This window comes from Maniola jurtina, chromosome 21 (assembly GCF_905333055.1).
Source record: "Maniola jurtina chromosome 21, ilManJurt1.1, whole genome shotgun sequence".
Taxonomy (NCBI): Eukaryota; Metazoa; Arthropoda; class Insecta; order Lepidoptera; family Nymphalidae; genus Maniola; species Maniola jurtina.
The window spans coordinates 2,164,287-2,188,128 of NC_060049.1; the positions used below are offsets into that span (position 1 = coordinate 2,164,287).

The 23,842-nt window shown below is 36.0% G+C and overlaps 1 protein-coding gene across 3 annotated transcripts in view; it reads right to left on the bottom strand.

Moving 5' to 3' along the window:
• LOC123876332 (myotubularin-related protein 6) overlaps positions 1–23,842 on the bottom strand; it is an 88,201-nt gene that overhangs the window by 22,781 nt on the left and 41,578 nt on the right. The window lies entirely within an intron of this gene.

A 23,842-nucleotide genomic window follows, 5' to 3' on the forward strand; every position in this document is an offset into this window, starting at 1 on the left:
ATAAAAAATAATACTTATGTATGTTTTTGTAAGCCTATTTTAATATATAAATACTTGTATATTATATGATATAACATAATATCTATTAAGCTTTTTTTCATGAATACTATCTTTTCTGTACCGCGAGCATAATAAAAGAAACTAGAAATCCAAGTGTGAAGCTCGCCCGACTTCATACACAGATTACACGTGTAGAAACAAAAAATATTCTTTACTTTTTAGTGCTTGTGGTTTTTGAAGTCAGCTTGATTTTAGAAAATTTTTTATTCCACAATTTTTGGTGACCCCACTGTACTATAAATATGCTATGCCCAGTTAAAACCCTACTGTTTACTAAGCTTTTACACTGATCGCGAGCAATTTGCTGTTATCCATTGAGGAGTTCTGTTCTCCATCTCCGAAGATATTCATCAGATCTTCACCAAATTTTTAAGGGACCACCTGCACAGGAAATCCTTTCAAACGAAAAAAAAATTCCCAAATCTGTCTAGGGGTCTTGTAGTAATCGGGGACCATACATAACAAATATTAAAAAAAAATCCTACGAATTGAGAACCTCCTCCTTTTTTTGAAGTCGGTTAAAAACGTCCTATCTGAGAGCTTCCATGGCATACGCCGCTGTGTAAATAGTAGTTCCAGTTACATGAAAACAATGTATAGTGGAATAGTTCCTCCCCCGCGCGCAGCCGAGGAAGGTCACTAGTTCATAAAGTATTAAATGGAGTTCTCTAATAAATTAAGAATAGTTACCTTCCTTTGTTGCCCGTACCGACATCTATCTTCATTCGAAACATGATTAAATAAAAGTGTACTTACTAACTTAGGCTCAAGGCACATTGTAGCAGAGACGAAGTGAAACGACGCGTGTTTTGTGACATGTTGCAAAGAAACTGAACTTTACTTCGCCAATAAACTGAAACTATTGTGTTTTAAAGTTATTGTTAACAGTAAGTGAGCGTAAAGATATTATTAGCGTTATATATGTATTTAGACTGATGCTAAGACCGAGATAGTTAGAACGTACTTTGACTTTGCTTAGACAAATAGATAGAGTGACTTAAGGTTCATGTCGCAGGCATACCCGATGCCTGCGACATTTAAATTTAATTTGGTCTTTCGCAATTCGTAAATAAATACGACAAAGTACGCTTATGGTATTCTAATTCCGACAATGGCCGTATCATCTTCACAGGATTACAAAAAAATATTTACTTGAAAGTATTCAATTTAAGAAAATAAAGAGAGTAAAATCGCGTAGATTCGACTCCGCCGCAATGTGTTTTGAGCCCTATACGCTGACAGATTGCACCAGTAAACAACGCGACGTTTTGAGGTCAAGCATTTCTTAATAAGGCTGAAAAAACGAGTGATGGCACTATACGCGGTCATAACTAGCGACCCGCCCCAACTTCACACGGGGCATTTTGAACAACTATCGTCATATTTAAATCAATATTAAACTATAAATAAGTATAAACCTTATCTTGAACCACTCACTCTATCTATTAGTGAAAACCGTTTTAAAATCCGTTGCGTAGTAGCGTACATACAGGCAGCGGGTAGCGACTTTATTTTAAACCTACTATGTAGAGATGTCTATATTCTATGCCTGGAAGCACTTGGAACTAGTAGATACTAGCTGATGTTTGCGACTTCGTTCCCGTAGATATAGGTTTTGAAAAATCCCGTGGGAACTCATTGATTTCCGGGATAAAGAGTAGCCTATGAATTAATCCAGGGTATACCCAATCTATCTCCGTCAGTCAATCCGTCCAGTGGGTTTTGCGTGAAAGAGTAACAAAAATCCATACATCCATACATACAAACTTTCGCGTTTAGATTATTAGTAGGATTCTGTATTTTTGTTGGGGAATCCTAAAAATGTGTTCAACTTCTAAGAACGTTTAGGTATGTTGTTGGTTAGACTCTCTATCTGGTTTTCATATCACACAAAACAACCATCACAACACAACAACATCTAACAAACATCGGACAAAACAAATAACAAATATCGGACAAAAGATTGTCCGGTTTTAGTAAAAATTACGAGTAGTTCATTCACCTGGCGCTTAAACCACTCTCGAACGCTTCGTTCGACGCGCCGCCCGCCACCCCCGACCCGCTCCCACGCACTTGTTTCACTTCAGTCGCTTAATAGTTACAAGTGAGAGTAGTCGCGCCCTAAAGTATTTTTAGCGACGCTTGCAGCGTGTTATTATTGTTATTATATTTTGTTTCCTGTGCTGTGTTTCATCGTTATCTTGTTTGTGTGTGGCTTTGTCAATCAAAATGGAAGACGAGGAAGCATCAACAAGTAAAGAAACTCCACCTAAAAAAGTAAGAAGGGTTTGCCACTATAATGTTGACTGGGAATCTCGATTTTCGTGGTTAAATAAATGTGACGAAGACAACACAAAAGGCTACTGCAAATTGTGTAAAAATAAGTTCACGGTGGCTTATGATGGCTTGAAAGCATTAACGCATCACGCTGCGTCAAAGAAGCACAAAGATTCAGAAAGTGCTGCAGCCATGTCTCAGCGAATGAGTTCTTTCTTTACACGAAAAGGCAGCGCACAAAGTGAAAAAGTTAGTATTGCCGAATTGACTGAAGTTTATCATGGTATCAAGCACCATATTTCGTATCTTGCTCAAGATTGCTCATTTAAAGTTTAAAAAAAAAAAATTATAGATTCAGATATCGTAAAGCAAATGACAGGAGGACGCACTAAATGTACTGCTATCGCAAACCAAGTTTTATATCCATATTCGATGGAACTTGTGCAGGAGGATTTAAAGAATGAAGTTCCGTTTTCCATTGCTACCGATGCTTCTAATAAAGGAAACAGAAAGTTCTTTCCAGTTGCGATTCAATATTTCTCACCAAGAAACGGTATTTGTCATAAAATTTTGGACTTTTATGAAGACTCATTCGAAGATTCAAGATCTATTAAGGAACAATTATGTCAAGTCATGAATAATTCACAACTGTCGTGGAGTAGAGTAACAGCATATGGAGCAGATAATGCCTCTGTAAATTTTGGAGTTAATAATTCCGTTTTTCAAAAGCTAAAATCTGAAGAAAATAATGAAATTATAGCTGCTCACTGTAATGACCACATATTTCACAACTGCGCAAAAAACGCTTTGAAAGTAATGCCTGTTGATGTCGAAAATATAGTGATGAAAGTATTTGCAGAGTTTTCTTGTTCCGCGAAGAAACGAGAAGAGTTGAAGGCGTGCTTTGATTTCTTTGAGAGCGAATACAGAGAAGTTATACGACATGTTCCTACAAGATGGCTTAGTTTGTTTAAAGCTCTTGATAGGATGCTTTTGTCGTGGGGACCATTGAAAAGGTACTTCTTAGAACAAGGTTCTGATAATTGTCCTAGGGCTCTTTGGGCTATCTTGTCTGATCAAGTAGACGAAATTGCAAGTGAAACCACTCCTACTTACAATGAATTATATTTATATTTCACTCATAATTTTATGGCTTCTTTTCAAGAAATTTTACTTTTGTTAGAAAAACGTACCACAGCAGCATTTCATTTGCACAATATAATGGTGAAATTCCGGGACAGTATTGCAAAGAAAATAAGTGACAAACATTTCGGAATGAAAGTTCATATGGCATTAAGACAAGGCTATCTTTCAGAAAATCAATCAAGAGAATTTACTAAAAACGCTCTAATAGTTTACCAAAGAGCACTAGCATATATAGAACAGTGGTATTCTTTTGAAAATAACAATTATAAGGCATTTAGTTGTTTAGATCTCGAATGCGGAAGATTTCCTACGCTGGATCAATTGATTGAGTTATGGTCATTGTCTCCATGGAAGCAGCAAAATCCCCCTGAAAACATTTATGAAGAACTGGCTGCACTTCAAAGTGTTTTCTCTTCACTTGAAGGAAACTCTATTAATATGTGGTGCAAGTTTTTTACCAACGAAGCAGCGCCTAATTTATTGAAAATAGTGCAGTATGTGTGTAGTATTCCCATATCTAATGCTTTTGTGGAACGAATCTTTAGCGTCATGGGAAATGTATGGACAGACGAAAGAAATCGTCTCGCCGTTAATACTGTGAAGAGTGAATTGTGCGTTTTCTTTAATATATCTGCTAGTTGCACTGAATTCAAAGATGCCATCTCAGACGATACATCTTTATTGAAAGCAGTGGCATCTAATACAAAATATATTAAAAAAGTTTAAGTAGATTTACCTACTGTTATTGGAAATAATGATTTTCTCTTCTCTTTTGATCGTTTTTTTTTCTTATTCAATGTAAATTTAGTTAAGATAGAAAGTTACCTTTTTAGGTAAGTTAATTTTATGTTAATAATATTAAAATTAAAAACTGGTCCGGTTTTTTTTTTCAACACATCTGGCAACCCTACGTAGAGTTGGCGAGTGGCGTTAATTATGAAATATTGTCTACCTATCGATCCTTCCACCCTCTAAGGGTCTGGACAGACATGCCGCGTGATGGAAACGCGTCCAATGCGGCACGGATGCCCGCTCTTTACCAAGTCTATAAACCATCCGTAAAGGGCGAGAAACCCATGCCATTATAGGTTGTTATAAACGTGAAAACTATTTGATTTTCCGAGATGGTTAAAAAAACTCAAAAATAGTGTTTAGTATTAGGTCCTTATCAACCCTACCGCAGTAGATACAAACTATTAATATAAATAAAGTGAATCCGATTGGGACTCCAACCAAAATCAGCGCCGTTAACAGTGTACTGTACACTTCGATGAAAAGGATTTTTATACTACAGAAGTATAGTTTTTTTAATTTCAGTACCAAAAAGAGTAAGTACACCATAGTCTGTTTTTTTTAACAGAGGAGTACCGAAAATTTTGACTACGTTGTTAGTGGTCGACGTAATCAACATAAAGTACGTTTCACACAAACGCCATAGCTGCATGCACATTCAGTCAAACGCCTATTCATAATAAGTGTAAAAATTTATAACACCCCCGACAAGTGAAGGTTACAGTAACTAGAAAAGAGCTGATAACTTTTAAACGGCTGAACCGATTTTCTTGGATTATAGCTAAGAACACTCTCGATCAAGCCACCTTTCAAACAAAAAAAACTAAGTTAAAATCGGTTCAATAGTTTAGGAGCTACGATGCCACAGACAGATACACAGATACACACGTCAAACTTATAACACCCCTCTTTTTGGGTCGGGGGTTAAAAACCACCATTCAGTAAAACATAAACAGTTGTCTGAAAAAATATAACGTGTGTAATGGGTACGTATATACCACGATAAAGTCAGTCATTTGTTCAAAGTTGGTACGAATTTACACCCTTTTATTGTAAATTGTTGAATTTAAAGACTAATGGTAATAATTAATTACGTAAAATTAAAACTAAAGCTACGTGGATTCCACTGGTACTATAGAGAAGTAATAAAATTAATAAATTAATATCAGACTTTCTGTTCACAGGATATGAAATCCTTCCCAAAGAATGTAGCGACACTGCGGATCTGCTACTCTTAATTGACCAGCTGTTTGACTCCTTCAATGGGCACAGTTATAAAGAAGAAAGCAAAAAGTTTAGGTGCTGCCTAAAAAACGGCTCCCCCCCCATTTTAAATTACAGGAGCAGGTATTACCAATTTTAAGGTCAATGGGATTTGAAATAAAAAAAGAGATGGTAGTACCGTTTAAAGTCCCCTCTATAAAAAATTTTATCCATAGCATTCGTGTTTACAAAGAGATGTGGTCTTTTTTGCACAAAAATTATAAAAAAACAAGCCTGCTCCCAAGAAATCAAGATCCTCTCGAAAATTTCCCGAAAACTTGACAAAGCACCTACAACTTCATCTCGCAAACAAGACATCATTGAATAGCTACGCTCAAAAAATATTGCATATGACGATTGAAGTTGCAACTTTTGTATCTAGTTAAACAAAACAAAGATGGTTTTGAAAGACGAGATTGCTGAGTCAAGATGGCTAAAGTCCACAAATCGTCGCGTCATACGGTTACCAACGTATCACCGTGAGCTCAACCCAATTGAGCTTGTTTGGGCTCAAGTGAAGGGCTCGTGGCAGCAAATAACAAAAGTTTTAAAATTGATGAAGTTACAACTCTTTTGTTACAAGGTGTAGCTAATGTGAATAGTCAAAAATGGTCGCATAATAGTCGCATTTTCATTCGAATACGGCAAATGAACCTACATATATGAACGATTATTAGTTCATAGGTTTATTTTAGGTAACGTGTTAATTTAATATTGATATTCATTATTGCATCTTATCCCACTTTACTACCTACTAACCTTTTAAAATATCATTGTATTTAAATCTTTTGTACTAGCCTTTTATTAACGTTTATACTATGTATCTTTTTAGCTATAAACAATTATATTTTTTAAATATTTTATGTATAAAAGTTGTAGGTTAGTCGAATAAAATAAAATAAAAATAAAATAAAGATTTATTCATAGTTAGCCGCGTTCCTATTTCTTGCGAGACGACGCGACGCCGGCCGTGTGTGTCGTCGCACCTGTCGTCACCTCATAGCGCGCACAGCTCAGCCATAGGAGTACCGATGGCGACAATGTCAAAGCACAAACATCCAATACTAATAATAATCTTGTATCAACTGATGATAAAGAAGGTTCTCCTCAAAATGCCAAAACTGGTGGTCCCACACCTATAAAGCCTACTGGCTCAGGAGTGGTGACAAGAAAAAGGGCAAACCTCTTGGCTAGATTGCAAAATTAAAACGTGTAATTAAAAGTACGCCGCCGTCCCCAACCGTCGCCAACTACGATTACTTGCGTTTGTATAGGTACACTTTGGAATTGCGATGAGTGTGTCGTAAAAATGCATTTCTGAGCGATGAGTTTAATGTAATATTCTTTTCTTTTAGCCACCACCGATCCACTGGACCTGCTAATATACAATGCCCGTTACCAACGGAAGACTCCGCTTCTCAAAGTACAGCCTTACTTTTAGCACAAGTATCGGTCTCGTGAGCAACTATGGACGAGACTATATCAATTATTATTTATTACTATTTAGCCGTCCCCAAATATTGGTCTACCTGTAGCATCCAATTTTGAATAACCGTCATTATTGGATTCACCTAGAAAACGTTATTTAACGGAAAAGTCAAAGAGAAACAAATGCTAATCAAAAAAATTAAGAAAAAATTAAAATACTTAATGAAAAAGTTAGACGACAAAAAAATAAAAACAAATCTCTGAAAGATATATTAAAGGACGTGAAAAACGAAAACTATTTAGACACAGATTTATTTAATAGACTTAATCAAAATACTGACGCTGCAAATATTTTCAATGCTTCCAACAGAAATTTACGTACGTAAGTGTAATTTACGTATTATATACTTATTTATATGCTAAAATATTAATATTTATATGTATTTTACGTATATTTCACTAGATAAATCAATAATTCGTAGTTATTATACTAGTTGCAACCATAAAAGATTCTTTTGCGTACGTAGTATAGTGCTGGTTAATTTCCAAAATGGCCGAACCAACACTAACAGAGAAACTTGAATTAAAATTGAAAACATCGCATTTTAAACGAGATTACCTATTCACGAAAGCACAAAAACTATATGATTATTCGAAAACTATTAAAGATGATTCGAATAATATGCAAAGCTTTCTGGCTCAGTTCGAACGAAATTTGAAAATACGATTATGGAAATTTTGGAAATTGATAAGCAATTAAAGCCCGGTATTAAGTTAACTACATCGCAATTAGATGCTTTTAAAAGTTTATATAAGAGTTGCAATTTGCTTGCACGTAAATACCAGGATAAGAAACCAAGATAAAAATATGTGAGGCCCCGAACATGCCCCGAACAAATGAAGTAATTGAGAGATTTAGATTTTTTGATAGAAAACAGAAAGAGGTGGAAAGTTTTGATCATTTTCTCACTGAGGTTAAAAAACTAATTTTGAATTGTAATTTTAATGACACATCTAAGGAATCAATTGAGGCTTTCATTTTAAATCTGAGTGTCTGTGTGTCAATGTCATTGCTAAAAAATATTAATGTTATCAAGTGTTATCTATGGTTTTTTGATCACATTTTAAGTGTTTTTAATTGTTTCCTAAATATAAGAATATAACAATGTCAAAGCACAAACATCCAATACTAATAATAATCTTGTATAAACTGATGATAAAGAAGGTTCTCCTGAAAATGCCAAAACTGGTGGTCCCACACCTATTAAGCCTACTGGCTCAGGAGTGGTGACAAGAAAAAGGGCAAACCTCTTGGCTAGATTGCAAAATTAAAACGTGTAATTAAAAGTACGCCGCCGTCCCCAACCGTCGCCAACTAATATGTTTACGTTTGTATACCCTTTGGAATTGCAATGAGTGTGTCGTAAAAATTCATTTCTGAGCGATGAGTTTAATGTAATATTCTTTTCTTTTAGCCACCACCGATCACTGGACCTGCTAATATACTCGTACAATACCCGTTACCACCGGAAGACTTCGCTTCTTAAAGTACAGCCTTACTTTTACCACAAGTAAGCGGATTGTCTATCAGTCTTGCGAGCAACTAGAGACGACTATATCAGTTATTTTTATTATTATAATATGTTTATTTTTCATTTTAACTATCGCCGAGTATTAGTCTACCAATACCCTGTAGCATCCAATTTTGAAAAACCGTCACTATTGGATTCACCTAGAAAACGTTATTTAACGGAAAAAGTCAAAGAAAAAAATAAAATACTAAATCAAAAAGTTAGATGACAAAAAAATAAAAACAAATCTCTGAACGATATATTAAAGGACATGAAAAACGAAAACTATTTAGGCACAGATTTATTTAATAGACTTAATCAAAATACTGACGCTGCAAATATTTTTAATGCTTCCAACAGAAATTTACGTACGTAAGTGTAATTTACGTAAAAATACTTATTTATATTCTAAAATATTAATATTAAAATACTAAAAAATTAAAATACTAAATCAAAAAGTTACACGACAAAAAAATAAAAAAAAATCTCTGAAAGATACCTATATTAAAAGACATGAAAAACGAAAACTATTTAGACAGATTTATTTAATAGACTTAGTCAAAATATTGTCGCTGAAAATATTTTTAATGCTTCCAACAGAAATTTACGTAAATATACTTATTTATATGCTAAAATATTAATATTTATATGTATTTTACGTATATTTCACTAGATAAATCAATAATTCGTAATTGTTATACTAGTTGCAACCATAAAAGATTCTTTTGCGTACGTAGTATAGTGTGCTGGTTAATTTCCAAAATGGCCGAACCAACACTAACAGAGAAACTTGAATTAAAATTGAAAACATCGCATTTTAAACGAGATTACCTATTCACGAAAGCACAAAAACTATATGTTTATTCGAAAACTATTAAAGATGATTCGAATAATATGCAAAGCTTTCTGGCTCAGTTCGAACGAAATTTGAAAATACGATTATGGAAATTTTGGAAATTGATAAGCAATTAAAGCCCGGTATTAAGTTAACTACATCGCAATTAGATGCTTTTAAAAGTTTATATAAGAGTTGCAATTTGCTTGCACGTAAATACCAAGATAAGAAACCCGTGGTATGTCGATAAAAAGTGAATTGACGAAACCATCGCTTCCAAAGTTAACATTATTCGAATTTGATGGTGAGTTAGATAACTGGACAACATTCTACTCTATCTAATCGGATAATCGGGGGTTTGATGCCAGGGACTCGCCTCTTAACTTTCCTCAAAGGTTCCCTCACGAAGTTTTCTTTCACCGTTGAGGCAAGTAAACCGTATATTATCCTAGTCGATGTTTAAATATGTATATTCGTTTACAAGTTTGAAACATTTCCAAAGGTTATCGAGTACTTACCGACGTAGCCCGGGGCAATGTTACCATAGAGATGTAAACAAATACCTACCCGAAAATTTGAGCAACAGTTTATATCATAATTAATGAGAAATCCGATTCTTGCCTTTAGCGCTTTCGTCTTTCTTGTTTATTCACCACTTTATTTATATGGCTTTTCTTTATTTACCAAACAATTTTGCCTTTCTGCTATACTCTTTAAAGGATTGGCAAGATAATCATCATGCCAATGCGCCTGGATTGGCATGATGATTATCTTGCCAATCCAGGCAAATCCAGGCAATGGCAATGGCGCGAGCACAATTGAGTCATCGAGAGGTAGAACTAGAATCGAGACCAGAGCATCAAGATCCAGAAGCAGATCCGCCAGAAGGAGACCTTCTTCTACTCCAGTGAAAGAAACAGTTCCGGAACAGGTTAAATTGAGTCAACAATCAGAACTTCAATTACCGTCCACATCACAAGTAACTTTAACAGCGGCATCTCAAGTTTTCCCAGCAGTAGAGGTTTTATATAAACAGACTAGTTCATCTTCCGATTCACCTTCGTTAAGCGCTATAGGATCACCTTCGTCTGGTGATTCTATTGTTGATAAAACAAAACAATTATCTCTATCTGGTGTTACTGTACCAATTGAGGAATATCGGAGAGAGAAGAACGCACGCATCAGAATCGAAAAGTGCTTGGCGAAAGCAAAACAAGAAATTATAAGACTAAAGATGACTGAAGAACAGCAGCAACAACAACTTCCTGTTGCTTTACAGCAACAATTTACAAATTTCTTAAATGGTTTAGAAAATACATTCAAAACTTTTCTAGTTAATGCCCAAACGCGTATCGACGATAGTATGAGGACATTTGGAGCTTCTGTTCAACATCTTCCACAGAGCACGAATATTAACATACAGGGTGGTATTGAGGCGATGATGGTTCACACCAGTTCTTACAGCAACTGGGGACCAAATCACAGCATTTTACTTTCTCATCAGTATGTTGATCGTGTTCTGCTCATCAACTGTCTGAATGCATGTAGTTCGATTAGATTCACCACAACGGCAGATAGGGATGAAATAAGGGCTCTTTTTAACTTTAGCTTTTGGTTTGGGTCTGCGTTAAACCACAGTGTGGTGACAGCCTAGTGGATGAGACGTCGGCCTTGTATTAGGAGGTCGGGGGTTCAAACCCGGGCACGCACCTCTAACTTATCGGGAGTTACCTGCGTTTTAAGCGAATAAATATCACTTGCTTTAGCGGTGAAGGAAAACTTTTAAGGAAACCTGCATGCCTAGCGGTTATACATAATGATTTCAAAGGTGTTTGAACTGTGAAGTCTGCCAATTCGCACTAGGCCAGCGTGGCCGCCTAAGGTCTTAACTCTTCTGAGAGGAAACTCAAGTAGTGAGCCAGTGAAGCGTTGATCATGATGATGATGACTGTGAAAAGCACAACTCACGAGAAAAAACATTGCATCGATATAACTTGCAACGCAATTAATGGCTGTTTCTGTTAGAAATATAATATTTATGTAGGTATGCATAGAACGAAACTGATGACATATCTATTTACTCTATGGCTTGACCTCTCTCTCTGCCCAACCTTCCATTATTGACATACACTGTGTGAATCTTTTATTTAAAATATTAATTAATTTGTTTAATATTGAAGTTTGTGTAATAACTTTAGTGACGATAATTATGTGTAGTTTATTATACAAAATAAACGAACTCATAATGCGATCTGCGATATTATTTCTGGCCGTGGAACTACTGCACGATCCTTTGTGACCTCCCAAAAGTTTCCAAACTGTATGATTTCCATACTGCGGTATATACAGTATTAAGGACAAGATGAAAGGAAAATATATCATTTTTTCCAAGTATTTTGTGGGTAGGTATTTTTTGTAAGTAAATGGAATTCACAAAGTTCAAAAAGAATTGTTGAAGCTACTTATACAGGCAGAGCCTTATTTATTTGTTACACAAAGGACGCGCATGGTTTTTGGAAAAGCTTTTATTATAAGCCAAGAAATGTGTACAATTTGTTCAACGTGTTTACATATACAGATTATTTTACTTTCGCCTGTGATTTTCAAAAACTTGTACACAAACTTAAACTTTGTTATTTGTAAATCAAGAATTTCTATTTCTTTTGAAAATTGTAAAAAAAATGAATTCAAAGAAATCCAAAACAGATTTATTACATTTAAGTTTGGTAAGTATGCAATTTTTTTTTAATCTTATTTTTAGGGGCTTTTATACATGAACTATCTTACCCCATCCCCAGCCAGTCCCATCGTTACACACTACATTAAAAAAACAGCCAAGTGCGAGTCGGACTCGCGCACCGAGGGTTCCGTACTCGGGTATTTTTTTCAATATTTCGCACGACTAAATAAAAAACTATTATACATAACTGCTATTAGACCTACCTACCTGCCAAATTTCATGACGGACGGACGGACGGACGGACGGACAGAAAGACTGACAGATAGACAGAAAGTGATCCTGTAAGGGTTCCGTTTTTCCTTTTGAGGTACGGAACCCTAAAAACCTAAATATGATTTAATCTAAAACCATACCAGATTAAGAGAGTTACCTACCAACAAATTACCTATCCGCCCGCCCTATCGTACCTACATTATTGGCGATTTTTTATGAAACTTAAGCATTATCCTTTAAGAAATATAGAAAATCAAAGAGTTCCCACGGGATTAAAAAAAAGTCCAGGCGGGCGAAGTCACGGGCATCATGTAGTATTCGAATATTGTAATGAAAAGTCCGTGCATGCTTTTAGGAAACCGCTTTTTTGCACGAACAAAATTATTACGTTAATATTCCAAACATTCATACTTTTGGCAGTATGTTAAGCATTCCTCCGAGATTTTGTACATTCATGAACTTTAGCATTTGCACAAGCCGTGTTCAGTTAAATATTACACGAAAAATGCAGTAATTTTTATAATTTGTAAAGATTGTCTTTTTAGGGTTCAGTACTGGGACCCTATTACAAAGCATCCGCTATCCGTCTGTCTGTCAGCGGGTTGTATCTCGTGAACCGTAATAGGTAGGAAGTTGAAATTTTCACTTAATGGGCATTTCTATTGCCGCTATAAAAAGAAATAATAAAAGGGCTGCTTTAAAATTTAAAAAAATGAAAAAGTTTTATTTCTTGTGCGTTGGTACGGAACCCTTCGTGTGTGATCCGACTCGCACTTGGCAATTTTTTTTATAGTAATAAAAAGGTTATTTAGTTAGGGTTCCGTACTCGAAGAGTGCCAACGTGACCCTTTTACTAAGACTCCGCTGTCCGTCCGTTTATCTGTCAGCGGGCTATATCTCTTGAACCATAATAAGTAGAGTCGCCGCAACTCCGTGCGCATAGACACGGTGCAAGCGCCGCAAATTTTCATAAGGACAGATTTTCAGAAGAATTATCATAAGGACACATTCTCAAAAGGACAAAGCACACATAATTGGAAAAATTAGCTTTATCCTGGTTCATCGCTTAACTAAATCACTCGTCTCTCTGAAATACAGCCTTAAAAGCCCTAAAACCCAGTAAATTAATTATTTATCCAGCAGAGATCCCAAACGGCAAACACGTTCTACATTCAACATAAATTATTTCCGCGAATTCAGTATTTAGAGAGCGCCGGATTCATCCATCCATCCAAATTACTTACATTCAACGAAATTGACGGAGTATTTCACTCCATCCACATCGGCAAAATAAACGGAATAATATTAACAGAATGGATGAAATGGGATGTTTGGGAATTCAATTTATTTACACGGTAGGTACCCAGGCTCCGTCGTAATGGGATCAGTTTTCGCTCGCCACATGGGGCCGAATTTAATGCTCCTTGTATACGTTAGCCCAACTCGTTCGGCGAATACATTCGGCGAAAGAGTATGTGCCACTTCACGTGTACAGGGCGTACATCTTCGGCGCTGGTCCGTTGACTTGTATAGGTTTGGTTTTAATGTTCTTTAAAACACATAAAAAAGTCCTGTCTAATTCGCTGAATGATTTATCAACGCCCAGCCCAAACCCTTGAACCCAAAAAGCTGTGCACAGAGAATCCTTTTACAATGTAGACAAGGAATAAGACCGTTTTTTTTCGAAATTCCCACGGAAGCGGAGCATGGGCGATCACAAGTACACAATATATGAAACTATCTTAGCGCAATTCGCAAACTGCCTTTCCAGCGTTCACCGAACGTGTTAGTAAAGTTGAACCTATATTCAATGTACTATGTGACTTGAACTAGCCATGAGAAATGTTAAGACACTCTTGTCATGGCTCCAGTTGTAGGGGCTGACTAAGCATTACGCGGTAGCTACGTCAGGCCGCGTACTGGGTAGCCAGTCCCTACCAACCGGCCGTCGGGCGAACACGTGCTTAGTGAATAAACTGTGGTCAAAAGGTTCGAAGAAGTATTATTGCTAAATCCCGGTACCACACCCCCGACAGACAGACTCTCAATAGAGGTGATAACCCCAACACCTCACACAGTAAACAATGATATCCATATGCCCAATACTATCAGCGAATACCAGCCAATATGCAGACGCAGTTTACGAATTGCACTAAGATCCTTTGATGCTGATATGAAAACCCGTAAAAGTCGGCTAGCCGGTCAGTTCTGGTTTCAAACGGCAATTACTCTAAATATGACAAGTTCGTCAAGAGTTGGCCTAGCGAATGGGGCCAGTGTGTACAAGACTCTTTAATATTTAGAAAGCTTTAAGTTGTTTTGTAAAAGTTATTTATTGAGATGCTTTTAAAACAACTATAGAATATTGGAGTACCTAACACAATTATTTTTCTGAACCTTATGTTGATTTTAAATTATAATAAAGATTGAACACTTGTCAGTCTATTTTAATATTAAATAAATATAAAATTCAATTTGAAAACTGTAAAATTTTAGTTGTTTATGGTAAAAGTTACTGATGGTCTTTGCAATTTAAATGCATTAGTAATATTTGTTATATAATAATCATAGCATAGGAATTAGACACTGAAAGTTAGGAGTAAGTTCACATTAAGCTCAGTAGAAAGTTAGCTGCAACTTTAAACTGTCTTTGTAAGCTTATACCTAACGGCCCAATTAAAAGTTTATCTCCAGTCGTTCCAAAAAGCCATGATGTCTTAGAGCGGTTACGCACTGCATCCGATCCGAATCCGTGAAAATACAGATACAAAAACTCGGATCGAAATCGGATATTGTTTACGCACTGATATCTGATCCAAATCCAAGCTATTCAGGGAACATCTTTGGCATATCTACCTCACTCCTACGCAGAGCTTAGGATATGGTATGGATATTAGGATTAGTGCGGATACTGTATCCGATTTGATTCCGAGGTAATGCGACAGCGTTTTCACACTTTACGGAAATAAATCGGATGACGGAAGTCGGTTCTAGTGCACAAACTACAATACAAATAGTTGTATGCCTATTTCGCAACGTATTTTCACCGGTTCGGATCAGATGCAGAGCGTAACCGCACTCAAGGGAGGTCGTTCTCGGATTCGAATTCATGCAGTTCGATTCCGTAGAATCTGAATCAATCATTATTACAATCGCAAGCGTTGTGATTGGCGGAATTTATGGTATTCTTGTTGCAACAATGCATTGTAGCCAATAGTGAGCGAGCGTCATCAAAGGTGATTGCGATTGTGACATTGTAGCTGTCATTCTACAGAAATCGAGCCACGGACGCAGGGCTAAAAGAGCCTCAGGCCGCACTTTGGATGCGTTTTCTACGAATTTGATACGTGCGAAAACGTACGAACACGCACGAACAACTCTTTTGACTCTTGAGGTCTCATGAAGACACCCCTATTAAAAATGGACGGGAAAACTGATGCTGGAAGGGCTTGTAAGTACTTGAAAGCTTAGGGTTGTTCGTACGTATTCGCACGTAAACGCATCCAAGTGCGCTTAGCCTTATGGTTGTATTCAGGTCGAGGCAGATACTGAAAATACTACGTAATAAACTGAAAATACTACGTAATAAACTGAAAATACTACATAATAAACTGAAAATACTACGTAATAAACTGAAAATGTATACTTTTTTAATTCATATACAAGTTAGCCTTTGACTGCGATCTCATCTGGTAGTAAGTGAAGATGCAGTCTAAGCTGGTAGCGGGCTAACCTGGAAGGGGTAGGTCTGTTTCTACAACGCTAGATTGAAGGCGAGGCTTGCACTTGTAACGTTAGGTTTGTTCGTGCGTGCTCGTACTTGTTCGCACGAAAACGCATTCAAAGTGCGTTCAGCCTTACAGTTGTATTCGGGTCGGGCCGGATTCTGAAAATACTACGTAATAAACTGAAAACTCGCCCCATTTTAAATTATGACGTATTACTAGGAAACAAGGTTCAATATTCAGTGTGTTGGGAAAATGTGTTTTGTTTGATGCTATATTTAAATACACAGATTGTTGAGTGCAGTAACAATGGAATTAAGTTTTTCAGTTAATTACGAGAGAGCAATTACGCTCCAGCATTGTTTTGTATGTAAAATAAGCATTATAGGGTTCCGTACCCGAAAGGTGTCCACGGTACCCTATGACGCCTTCGCTGTTCTTCCGGTTTGTCTGACAGCATGCGGTATCTCATGAACCCTACCTAATTGACAGGTAGAGCCGAGCTTTTTAATTTATATGGCGACCATTTTAAAAATCTTATTAGTTATTGTTACAGCGGCAATAGAAATTCCTACACATTCTGTGAAAATTACAACTCTACCTATTACGCTCATGAGATACAGCCCACTGACAAACTGACAGACAGACGGACGGACAATACGGCAAAGTAATAGGGTCCCGTTGGCACACTTCGGGGACGCTGAAGTCATTTTAATTATTTTTTGTTCAAAAATTGTTTTATTTTATATTATAAAAGAACATGTTTAAAACATTTATTTAAAACAAGGCCACCCCTGACTACTTGTTTTGGTTTGAACTAAAAACCAATAGTAAAACTTTTCAATATGTGTAAAAGCTTTTCATTCGCCTGTATGTACAGACCCTATTGATAATGATCGATGAAACCTATTGACCTTTCCTTTGAAACTGGAACGTACCTGAAACAAACAAAGCAAACGTGTAATTAGTGGAATGTAATTGAAAACCTAAGTCTTCGAACAGTGCCAGAGTGGACTCTACGCTATCCATGGGGTAATTCAAGGGGCGGACCAACAGATTCCTGAAAGGCCGGCAACGCATCGGCGGTTCCCCTGGTGCTGCAAAAGTTCACGGGCGGCGGTAATCACTTAACATCAGGTCGCCTGCTCGTTTGCTCGCTATTTTTTATAAAATTTCGAAGTTCAATTCCAAAATGTTTTCAACAAACAATCGAAATTCAATTTGCAAACAAAATTTCGTTTGTGATTGGTTGGTGACTCAAATTGGTTAACGCCCACTGAGATTTTTAGCTCTATCATTTGTATGGGATTACGAAACAGGGAGAGCGCTTATACTAACTTCTTTCCGTGGATAGAGTATGGAGTGAGGAAACTCTCGGTTTGCTTTTTTACCCGATTGCGGCAAAGCCCAAAGGGTTAAGGTGCCCCGGGGCATTGTAACTATGGGGTTATTGTAGCTTAATCGTTTATCTTCCTTGTCATAATGTTTTATGAAAAGAGACACCTGTCAAAGTGTAAAGGATTTAAAGCTTACTAATGTCATGCAGAGAGGGCATTAGTATCATGCCTGCTGTTTTACCGACGACGTCAAGTTTGTAGTCGGCCATTTTTTGCTGTGGTTGTTAGTAAACAGCTCTCGTGTTGTATAAAAAAATAATTGTTTCTACGGTCTTTTTCATCAAAACCTTACAGTAAGTACAAATATATTAAACTATTCATCGTTATTTGCTTATAAGTTTCTTGCTGCGATGTAGTTTTCTAGAGTTATTTATACAGTTACATTAGCCTCACTCAAATTGAGACACGGGGTAAATGCAACTATAAAAAATAGACACAATAGCCCCAGTAATATTAGTATGAGAATACAATTACTAGTGATGTCAACACCATATTTTGTGTCGATAAAGTAATTAATATAAATTGACAAAAAAAATCGTCTTAATCGATATACTTATATTATTAGATGACTAGCTGCGCCCCGCGATTTCATCCGCGTCCTTCTCCGTCCCTTATAGTATCACTATGCCGATTTTCATCCAAATAGGCTCAGCCCTTTGACCGTGAAGAGGGAACAAACAAATAAACTTTCGGATTTATAATATTAATGTGGATTTAATAGGGTTTGCTAGATTGATAAACCTTGCACCAATATGCAAAGCAAGAATGTGCATTGAAAACGAAGTAGATATATTATAGTGTAGTAATGTCTTTTTTATTTTTAGATGGTCCGTAAATACAAGAAAAAGCGGATGAAAGAATATTGTGAAGAAAATTTATTAGAAGCTGTAGAGGCTGTAAAAACCCAAAGAATGAATAGTTATAGAGCGTCAGAAATGTTTGGTGTTCCTAGATCTACTATAGTAGCTCATGTAACTGGTACTCGTGGTCAAAAGCAGCCAACACCTGGAAAACCTGCGGTGTTCTCCAGGCAACAATAGAAACACCTTGCTGTTTTACTACATGCCATGGAAAAGCCGGCCATCCATTGACAAGGAAGGAAATTAAAACTTTAATTGCTGAGTATATACAAAGAAATGGTATTGTCACCCCATTTAAACATGATATTCCTGGGGATGATTGGTGCCAAGGTTTCCTTAAGAGGAACAACTTGTCAACGAAAAAGTCTAATGTAAGATAAAAACTATTAATAAGTTTAATGGGTAGAAAACTTAAAAGTGCCTACTTACGAAGTTCATTTTTTAATAAAAAACAAAAAATTATAGTACGTATTTTTTACTTTACAACATTTTCCATTTATCGATACCATTATTAGGTAAATCCAAGCCCTATCTTCACGGTAAAGAGTTACAATAGCCCCGTTCTTTTCTAAAAAGTATTTTTGAACTAAAATAAACCTTCCTCAGTTGTTATAGGCTTCAAATCCGTTTGTTATTTGGCTTTGAAGTACATATTCTTTTATGTATGCATTTATATATCTACAAAATAAATAATTATAGACGCCAGTTACATTTGCCCCGTCTACGGGGCTAATGTAACTACATTACATTAGCACCGTCTACGGGGCTAATGTAACTACATTACATTAGCACCGTCTACGGGGCTAATGTAACTATTACCGGATTTTATAATAAAAGTCAAATTTCTAAAGGACCTGTTTGTTGCTTGCTAATATATCTAAGTAAAAATGAATATTCGATAGAAGTCAGTTATGGATACATAAATATTTTTCTTGTAAATGATTTAGAGTGACATAAGAAGGATAATTCAAAGTTTCTTGATATATTTTTTAGGTACAATAGCCCCGGGTCACCTTATGTGTTTGACCTGTATGTATGTATCTATGTCGGCTTTTTTTACTAACCCCCGACCCAAAAAGAGGGGTGTTATAAGTTTGACGTGTGTCTATGTATCTGTATGTGGCATCGTAGCTCCTAAACTAATGAACCGATTTTAATTTAGTTTTTTTTTGTTTGAAAGGTGGCTGGCTTGTTCTTAGATTATAGCTAAGAACACTCTCGGTGTTCTTAGCTATAATCTAAGAAAATCGGTTCAGCTGTCTGAAAGTTACCAGCTCTTTTCTAGTTACTGTAACCTTCACTTGTCGGGGGTGTTATAAATTTTTAATTTACACTTGAAATAAAATAAAAATAAAGTTACAAATATTGTTTTTAAATATTAAACTTACTTTGCGACCTAACTTTAAGTTGAAAGATAATAACTAAGTTATCTTGTAGCTCGTAAGGAATCCTTTGAGGGTCGACTTACGACCTCCAACTTTGATATTGTCTCTACGCCCACGATAATTTGCCTTAAGTTAACAAAGGACTTTGTAATTCAAGTCTATAAACTTATTTATTATTCAACTGTCTGGAGTCAAAGACAATAAAACATTATAAATTAATTTCAAATTATTTATTATTCTGCACATTGATAACCCAAAACTTTGAAAATACCAAAAAGACCCGCATTGTGTCAAATACATATAGCTCACAAAATAAGAATGGAACAAATAAATCTCTTTATCAAAAACTTTGGTATTGAATAAGTACATCATTTTTAACCCCCGACCTAAAAAGAGGGATGTTATAAGTTTGACGTGTGTATCTGTGTATCTGTCTGTGGCATCGTAGCTCCTAAACTAATGAACCGAATTTAGTTTAGTTTTTTTTGTTTGAAAGGTGGCTTGATCGAGAGTGTTCTTAGCTATAATCAAAGAAAATCGGTTCAGCCGTTTGAAAGTTATCAGCTCTTTTCTAGTTACTGTAACCTTCACTTGTCGGGGGTGTTGTAAATTTTTAATTTTTAAGAAGAAAAATGTATTTCCCATTTTCAACCTGACAACCAAAGGGATGTATCGGCAGATACAGAACCTATAGAGTGTGTCCTAAGTTTTTCCAGGCTACTTTGTGTGCAATCAAATGGAGCGATAAACACAGCAGTTAAAAATATCGGTGCTTCTCAGGTGAAGTAAAACGTGGAAAAATCGCAATCGCAAATTTTAGGACATTTTAAGCGAAAAATTCCATAGCAGATCAGGGGGCACGGCAGTGCCCCCGCCAAGACGAGCCAAACGCGGCGGCCGGGGCGCTACGTACCTTTTTCTCGAAGTGTTTCGCCGTATTTTCGACCCGTCATAACTTCGGTCTGGATGACGCTAGAAAGCTGAAATTTTCAGTATAAGGTGTCCTCAGCAAATTTACCAAATATACCAAATATCAAATATCTAGCTTTTATGGTTACAGATTTATTGATACCTAAAATACGCCGATTTCGTCCCTCACTGATGATCATCAAAACCTCTACTCAAAACCTCTAAGGTACTTCCCGAAGTCCTAGAAGACTGAAATTTGGTATGTAGACTAGAAATTGCATACAAACTACAGGAAAATTAAGACTTTGGAAATTCCCCCCCTCTACGCCTCTTATGAGAAAAGCAAATCTGTAAATTCTGTCGCTAGAATGCTGATATTTTCAGGATAAGATGTCCTTGGCAGATTTATTAAACGCACTGAGTATCAATTGTCTAGCTTTTATAGTTTCAGATTTATTGACAGTCAAACTTCTAGTCTGTAATTCTAGGGCACTTCCCGAAATCCTAGAAGACTGAAATTTGGTATGTAGACTATAAATTGCATACTAACTACAGGAAAATTAAGACTTTCGAAATTTCCCCCCTCTACGCCTCTTATGAGAAAAGCAAATCTGTAAATTCTGTCGCTAGAATGCTGATATTTTCAGGATAAGATGTCCTTGGCCGATTTATTAAACTTTTTCATTGTCTAGCTTTATTTAAACTTTTTTATTGTCTAGCTTTTATAGTTTCAGATTTATCGACATTCAAAACCTCTAGTCACAAATTCTAGGGTACTTTCTGAAGTTCTAGAAGACTGAAATTTGACATTAAGTAGGGATTTCAACAATTATGAACAGATAAATTAAGAAATCGGGTCCCCCTTCATCCCCTCGTATATGAGATGCATATCTGTAAAATCTGTTGCTCGAATTCTAAAGTTTTCAGGATAAGATGTCCGTGGCAGATTTATCAAACGTACCAAGTATCTGTGTTTCCTGAAGTCCTAAAAGACTGAAATTTGGTATATCTGCTTCAAAATTGAGTTGCAAGATTTTACCCGAACAAACATATTTACATACGAGTACATTGCAAGTTGAATAAAAGCTTTTAAAAAAAGAGGTAACGATAGAGAGTGGGCCATGAAAATGTTGTACCTACAAAAAATAGATCCAAAAAAATCTAGGGCACCTGCCAAAAAGAAATGAAATCCCACCAAAAACATTTCATGTAAAAAGGTAGGCCAAGACTCACAAGTTCATAATGTTTTCACTGTTAAAAAGTTATGAGATCTCTAATAGAGCCAAGCCCCTAGCTGAGCTTAGATTTGTACTGGCCATGGGACCTATCCGAAGTCCAAAATAATATAGCTCTTAAATGTTCTTGACTGTATCAAATTTATAACAATAAATAACAAATCACTCTACTTACAAGCTCTGATTCTACAAACCCTATGTCTTGGTAAAAAAAGTACGGCTTGGCCGTTTACAGTTCGTGGATTTTTTATCTGAAATGACATCTAAGCCCGGAATTGCTTCTGCGACCATCACAAAGTACAATACAAATTAGTAATTGTCGAACAAACTATTCCTTAAGGCCTTAAAATATGTTATGTCATGTAATAGTTTTACGAACATTAAACGGCCAAGCCGTCCTTTTTTTACCAAGATGTAGGGTTTGTAGAATCAGAGCTTGTAAGTAGAGTGATTTGTTATTTATTGTTATAAATTTGATACAGTCAAGAACATTTAAGAGCTATATTATTTTGGACTTCGGATAGGTCCCATGGCCAGTACAAATCTAAGCTCAGCTAGGGGCTTGGCTCTATTAGAGATCTCATAACTTTTTAACAGTGAAAACATTATGAACTTGTGAGTCTTGGCCTACCTTTTTACATGAAATGTTTTTGGTGGGATCAAATGTACCTAAGATCGATATAAACGAATATGGATGTCTATAGTAGTGATGAACAATCAGAAGTTCCGAAAGCGAAATGCGTGAACTTAATGAGGCATTGCAGTTTCATATTGGAAAGCTAGACGAAGTCGTGGAGTGTATGGACGCATTTAAACAAACCATTAAAGTACTCGAAAGGAAAAATGTGGAGCTAACCAATAAAAATAATAACCTAGAAACTCGTGTCGGAGCCCTCGAGCAACGGTTACAAGAATTCGAGCAAGAAAAGCTTACAAATTCAGTGGAGATTGCAAATGTACCATACCAGAGCATAGAAGCGGATAGTAAAATATTGGAAAAGGTGGCCCTGAAACTCCAACTACCCACTGGAGGTATAAAAAGCTCACGAAGACTCCAAGGGAAGAAAGAACAACCGCCGAACATTAGAGTGGAATTACAAGACGAAAGTACTCAAGAACAATGGATTACGGCTGCTAAAAGCATCAAAACTATGGTAGTGGACCTTTGCCCCTCCGAGAAAAATAATAAGGATATAGTTTACATCAGTGAAGCAATGACGAAAACCAACAAGACTTTACTGTGGAAGGCTAAGCAAGAACTAAAGATTAACCAGAAAGAATGTGGTTTTCCAGATTTTTGTTAAAATGTTCGGTTTCAAAGTTACGCGGTCTTAAAAATTTTCATACAAATCTTTGAGCCCCTGTAATTTTAAAACTACATATTTTTAGAAAAATCTAAAACACCACAGACACAGATATTAGTTTCTAGAATATGTCTGCAAAATTTCATGGACTTTGGTTGCTTAATACTCAAATGAAATTGGAACTGCGATTGTATCAAACGAGTGACGGAGAGAGCCCTGTTAAATACACAATGGCGCGCGAAGGCAAAATGCCAGATCTATTTATACTTTTAGGCTTCTAATAAAATTGATTTAATTACACATTAAGTTTATATTCTTTCCGCTCAAAACTGAACTGTTTCATAACATATCCGTATCCTAACACTTTAGAATTGTAAGGCAAATAAAATCTAACTTTACTTGACTACATTTCCGGTTTCATCTCATTTTAAGCAAATACAACAATTTAATCAAATTGAATCATTACTTTGGTTTCATACATTTTTAATTCTAGTCAAATGAAATACCTTTAACAAAAGTTTAAACAATTTCTAATAAACTTTACTTTTACTACTTTTCGGGTTTCATGTCATTTTAAACAAATATAACAATTTAGTCAAATTGAATCATTACTTTAGTTTCATATATTTTTAATTCTAGTCAAATGGAATACCTTCAACCAAAATTTAAATAATTTCTAACACAATAGATATTAGTTTCTAA